This window comes from Cicer arietinum, chromosome 4 (genome assembly GCF_000331145.2).
Source record: "Cicer arietinum cultivar CDC Frontier isolate Library 1 chromosome 4, Cicar.CDCFrontier_v2.0, whole genome shotgun sequence".
NCBI classification, from domain to species: domain Eukaryota; kingdom Viridiplantae; phylum Streptophyta; class Magnoliopsida; order Fabales; family Fabaceae; genus Cicer; species Cicer arietinum.
Genome location: NC_021163.2, coordinates 42,100,173 through 42,107,070, shown reverse-complemented (window position 1 = coordinate 42,107,070; position 6,898 = coordinate 42,100,173). Strand labels below are relative to the sequence as shown.

The 6,898-nt window shown below is 27.4% G+C and overlaps 1 pseudogene; it reads left to right on the top strand.

Annotated features, from left to right (window-relative positions):
- The first annotated feature begins 2,610 nt into the window (after nucleotides 1-2,610).
- The window catches only part of LOC140920064 (uncharacterized), a 9,435-nt pseudogene continuing 5,147 nt past the window's right edge, over nucleotides 2,611-6,898 (top strand).

Genomic DNA, 6,898 nt, shown 5'->3' with positions numbered 1-6,898 from the left:
ATACAGTTTTTATAATAATAATTTCGTAAAATCAACGTATTATTTTATATAAATGATGGTATATATATGGTAAAAGTTATATAATTTAACCACAAGCTATATGCTTTACGAAATTATCTCGGTATTTTCTTTCTCCATCTCGCAATATCTTATTAAAAAGATAGTAGTTTTTATCATTTTATTTAATTTTGAAAATTTTTAGTGGTGAAAATTCAAAATATTGAAAATTTGATTTCTATTAATTGACTATCATCAATCAATTATTATTAATTGATAATTGATAATAATATTGCCATAAAATTGACCACACATTAATAACATCAGGTCAATCAAATTCTATTAACTCTTATTACAAAAAGTTATAAGAGACGAATAAAATCAATTTGGACCAATAAAGTCATAATTAGGAAAATTAATTTGGCATATAGTAACAAATGACTAATTATTTTCCATAAATATGACTAAAATAATAATTTTCAAAGATTTTTAATGACACAAATTAAGTTTTGAACTATTTCCTTTTATATTGACATAATTTTTTTGGAAATTTTTTAAAATGACAATTTCAAAAAATTAATTGTAATAATCAATTCTAATCTTTGTAATGGTCGTCTTAATCTAAATGTCGTATACTTTTTCTATATATTACGGAGAAGTCCTACCAAAGATAAAAACAAAATTCATATCAATTCTAGCCATGACTCCTACTAGAAAAAATAATAGCATATCTGAAATTAACCCAACAAAAGAATCGTTGAGTCTGAATGTTCGTGTGGTACTGTAACACCTCAAATTTTATAATAAGTTATTTTATTAATGAAATATGATTTTAAATAATTAATTTGATGTTAAAATTATTTTAGAATATATGTTCATAAATTTTGTAACTGATTTTATTATATGGTTGTTTTCTATGATGTGCTAGTTTGATACATATTATATTAAATGAATGATATAAATAATTAATATTTTATTTTATTATTTTATATATTTTTCTAAAAATAATAGTATTTTAGTATAATATTTTAAAGAATAAGATTGTATGCGATTTTACGTGTATATACACATCCGCTATTAATGTAATATTTTTCTGTGCGTTTGACTACATGGCTATATTTCAATTATTTATAACTATTTTCTATTTTAGTTATTTATTTTATAAACAATTATTTGGGATAGTAGTGATATTATATTTTGATTTTCTTTATTTTTATATACTTGTTATGACATTGTGATTATATATATATTTATTATGATTTAGTAATTAATATATGTTATAATTAATTATTATTTTATACTTTTGACTATTCTCTAATAATGGTAATATTTTAATTTGAGTATTTGTAAAAATAAGTATTATTATACTGATTGTTTGGAATTTGAGAATTTTGGTTATTAATGTAGTTTAAAGATTATTTACTTTATTTTATAAAATATTAACTTTGAAATATTAGTAATTAAATTGTATTTAAAAAAATAATTTTGATAATTGTTTATTTTAAAAAATAAATAAATAAAAAAGAAGTAAAATATATTTTATGGATTAAACCCGTATAGAAAGCTAAAACCTAATTAATAATAAAAAATGATTGAAAACAAGAAAAAGGAAACGTAGGAGAAATAGACGGGAGTTTTAGCAGAGAAAAAAAACAAAAAACAAGAAGAAAATTGATACCAATGATTTATAACTGTCTTAATTTTTTTTTCTTCCATTTTTATTCAAATTTCAGTATGTTGTTTCATACAATTAGTAACTCAATTAACCACATTTTCTCTTATTTTTAACCATTCTAATTTCTCTCTAAAATACTCAACTTCTCCCTTTGCGGAGTTTATTATTTTGCACCGTTCTTCTTCACCGTAAGTCTTATTTGAGTGAAACCAACTCCAAAACGAATGTGTGAAAAATGATTATATTATCCACTGATTGGTTTTCTTATTTATAGTAAGTTTCTTTGACCGAATTTCGAAGTTAGTTTTTAGAGTGTCTTCTCATAATTTATTTTTGACATTTACCCATAAATTGTCGAGTTAGATCGATTGAAGAAAAAATAGTCAAATAATAAATGTTGTTTGCTCATGGAATCGTATTTGTGTGTGAAAGCGTCGAAATAAGGTAAGGGGTGAGAGAACGTTTGAATTAATGAGTACAATATATTGTGAGATGAACGAGAAAACCGTACTTTCTAACGATTCATCCAAGACTCGCTAGGTACAACATTAGCCTTTGAAGGTTAAATTAATTAATGTACAAATATGGAAATTGTGAGATTAAAATATATAATAGAAATATTTGTATGGTGTTGATTGATTTAATTTCTCTAAATGTATGGTATTTGATATTATTGTGATATTGAGTTCGAATGAATTTTATGTATATATTTGATTAGATTAGTTTATGTGATGTGATAATAAAAGAAGAATGTGTTGTGATAATTTTATGTGAAGTGTGAAGATGATGATGTATGATTAATAATTGTGATGTTATAAATTTGTGATAAGTTTATGTGATGAAGTATTATTGATGGTAGTGATGTTATGAATTTGTGATGAGAATATTGTAGTAACCACATAGTTGTTGAAATAATATAATTCCAATTTGGATTTGAGATGACGGTCTTAATGGAGTACCATATGCCAACGAGGGGAGAAAATAAATATTAAGAATTTATCAAGTGAATATTATTTTGTCATCATATAGGTAGGGCATGAAAAACTTAGTGATTCTGGGGAAGTACAACTGAATGAGTCTGATCGTGGCGATCTCCTGTTGAGCCTAAAGACAAGATTGTTAGACCTTGGAGGTATTCGAGTGGGGAATTCTTAGGTGACTTGGAGGTAGCACTTCAAATGTTGAGAGTTACCATGCAACACACTTTTATCTCGACATTTGCGTATATATGTCTCGGGTTGAGTTGAGGATACTAAAATTTGTTTCAAAAAATATGGTATCAAAGACCAAAATGGATGCCATAGCAATTGACTATGATGGGTAAGCATTCATATACTATGTATATATAATTTGTTAATCTTTAAACAATGTTTATTTTCTTTTTTCTAAATAACCATATACAATATATCTATATTATTTGAATAATATTAATTACATATATTTTCTAGCGCATTTTTTTAATATATATATATATATATATATATCAACTATATTATTTTAATTATATATTATATATATGTCTATAAGTTATATATATATATATTTTTAGTATATATTTTTTCAAATTCAAGTTTAAGGTTACGTTATTTGATCAATACGTCGACGAACTTAATTCCTTCGTGGCTGCTGGTAAGACCGAAAATATGATTGTCATTGTGATGCTAGCAAAAGTAAAACTATGACAAGGTAATTTGCTACTATTTTTGAGTTTGTCAAACTCCAAACTATGTCATATTTCTAAGACATACAAACCTTTACAATAAATAAATTACCCTTATATTAATTACAATTAATATTTTATATTTTTAATGTTAAAAATCATTCAATTTTATTACTACTTATTGTGTATAAATTCTCACAAGAAACATCTTTACTGATGGTACTCCCACGATTCAGAATTCTATTTACTCAACCAAGTTGATATTCAATCATAAGTTCTCAACTACAATAGCTTTGAAAAAAAGGTATTTAATTATTTTAATATATTTTAACCAACATTGTATATATTATATTTAATCACTAAATATTCATTAACAACATTTAATATTTATTATCAATATTTATAAGATGACTGAAAAGAACGATTCTCCCTCGCCTGGTATTTGTTGAGAATGACTATTATTTTGTTGAATTAGTTTGATAGATTCTAATTTTGATTTAAATTTTGATTTTGTCTTGAATATTTTGTTATGTTTTTTTGCTATTCCGATTTTCGGTTATCAACACTAATAAATGAATGTTCTTTAGTTTTAATGTTTGAATTTTTTGACAATCCTTTCGAGTTTGATGTTTGATTTGAATTTGAATTGCAATAAAGTCCCATCTTTACTCTTAAATTTTGATTTAATTTTCTAATATATAATAATTTCTCAATTTTAAAATAGGTGACATATATATTCTTGCAAGGCCTTTGATTGTTAGCATCCACTAAATAATTTCCTATTTCCATTCAATTGTCAATTTACCAAATTCATCCATTCTCGCTTGACATGATTCTGATGCACTAAAATGTATGTAATTATTGGTTTTTAAATTTTGTTATTAAATTTGATGTATGCAAATTTTTTATTTTAGTAAAATTCACATATGTTTTGAATTTAAATTATTAATTGGCAATTTTTTTATAGGCTATTAGAATGCATGCAACCATGCATAGAACGTTGATTTATAAGTTCGGAAAGGACTTACAAGAGTATTGTGTCTATTCTAAAACATGAGTATAAGTTAACTTTTTGGTTTAGTACCATATTGAAAATTATTGATGATGGAAATGTTTCTTCCAACATTTATCCTATTTTCACAATGGAAGTACACCAGTGTCGACTAATATTAGTTATTTAAATAAGGAAAATTTGTTGACATTGCATCAGAAAAGAAATTAGAGCAGCAATCAGTCGTCATCTACCTCCACCACACCACAAGATAATATATTGAAAGGTAACACTACGCGAAAAATAGGACTTTACAGCGCTTTTTTTAAGTCATTTACAACGCTTTTAAAAAAAATGTTGTAGAATCGAGCGCTGTAAAAAGATACAACATCGTTTTTTAAAATAAAAAAGCGCTATAAAATATGTAGATATATTGCGTGCGCTTGTTATGCATATTTTACAGCGCTTTTTCAAATAAGCGCTGTAAAATGTGCACTCAATATATGCATTATAATGCACATTTTACAGGGCTTTTTCAAATAAGCGTTGTAAAATGTGCATTCAATATATGCATTGTTAAAACAAAGCTTTGTGACCTCCTTAGTTTATATTCAGTTTAGTTCATGTAAATTACCTATATTTGTATTATTCTTTTTCAGTTCAGTTCATGTAAATGACTATTTATATTCAGTTCAGTTCATATAAATTACTAGTTTGTATTAAATTACATGAACTTAGTATAAAACACTAAGATCAAGCTAAATATAAGCAGAAAATAAATATAAGCAGAAAATCAAATACATGGCTGCTTATATAAAACAATTAAACATGTACTTTAAGATGCCCTTCTTCTTTTCCTGGTGGGATTCACATTTGTTTTTCCATTATTAACGATACGAAACGATGGATTAATCTAAATTCCCTCATCATGGTCATCTCTAAGATATAAACCATCATCAGTTGAATCAATTTCATGTGGTTGTGATGTTGCAAATAAAAGATCATTACCAACATCTTCATCATTATTGTTATCATCACTTATTTTATTGGTCGATAGGACAACAGACAATTTATCATCAGCAGGATCAGTAACATAAAACTTGTTGAGCTTGCGACGCTAAAATAAAAGGCTCGTCTTTGTATCTCACCCTATTAAAATTGACAAGCAAGAATCCTGACTCATCAATCCGAACACCATTAATATTATCGACCCACTTGCAACCAAATACGGGACACGAAACATTGTGTAGTCTAACTCCCATAAGCGCTCGATAACCCCAAAATATGATAGATTTGCATATATTGGGTTTTTGTCTTTTGCACTTGAGACATGCATCACTTCAGCTACGAGAGTGACTCCGCTATTTTTCATAGTGGTCCGATCATCTTGTTCTTTGGTATAAAATGTGTAGCCGTTAATAACATAACCAGTGTAAGAAAAGACATGTAAACTCGGACCATTTGCTAGCCACCTCAATCTATTTGAAATTGATCCGGGGTCTATATCAAATTTTGACTTTATGTGATTATTTAACCATGTTATAAAACTTCGATTGTGCTCTCGAGTTATCCAATTTTGATTCCTATTCATGTTCAAATGAGATAACTGATCCATGTGTATTGTAACATACGGTTGAACCTCATCATCATTGTGCAGACCATACAATTCTGCCTGCTCCCATTCTATCCTTGATATAGTCATTATTCTCCTTCCAATTATCCCTTCTCCTGATATTCTTCCTGAATGACGAGACATGGGAAGTCCTATGGATTCAACATTGGATAGATATTCAGTACAAAATTCAGCAGCTTCTTCAACAATGTACCGTTCAGCAATACAACCTTCTAGTCCACTTCTACTTTTTACGTACTCTTTTAATATTTTCATATATCGTTCTATTGGATACATCCATCTCATATAAGCTGGCCCACAAAGTTGTGTCTCCTTAACCAGATGAACAGTAAGGTGAACCATTATATCAAAAAACGATGGTGGGAAATACATTTCAAGCTCACACAAAGTAACAACAATTTCCCTCTGCAATGTCGGTAATTTCTGAGGATCGATCACTTTACTACAAATTTCCCTGAAGAAGAAACATAATCTAGTTAAGGCTCGTCGAACTTTTTCAGGTAAAATGGAACGTATACCTATTGGTAGCAAATGCTCCATTAGAATATGACAATCATGGATCTTCAAACCTTTTAACTTAAGGTCTTTCATACAAACCAAATTTTTAATGTTTGAAGAGTATTCTTCTGGAACTTTAACTTCGTGTAGAAATTTACATAAAACAATTTTTTCCTTTCCAGATAGAGTATGAGCGGCTGGAGGTAGATATGTGCGATTTCCTTTCTTTACGGGACCCAATTCATTTCTTATTCCCATATCGACCAAGTCCAATCTTGCATTGATGTCATCTTTAGACTTTTCTGGAACATTGAGTAACGTACCAATAACACTATCAAATACATTTTTTTCAATATGCATCACATCGATGAAATGTCTTATATACAATGACTTCCAATATGACAATTCAAAGAAAATTGACTTTTTCTTCCACCCAGTTTTCAC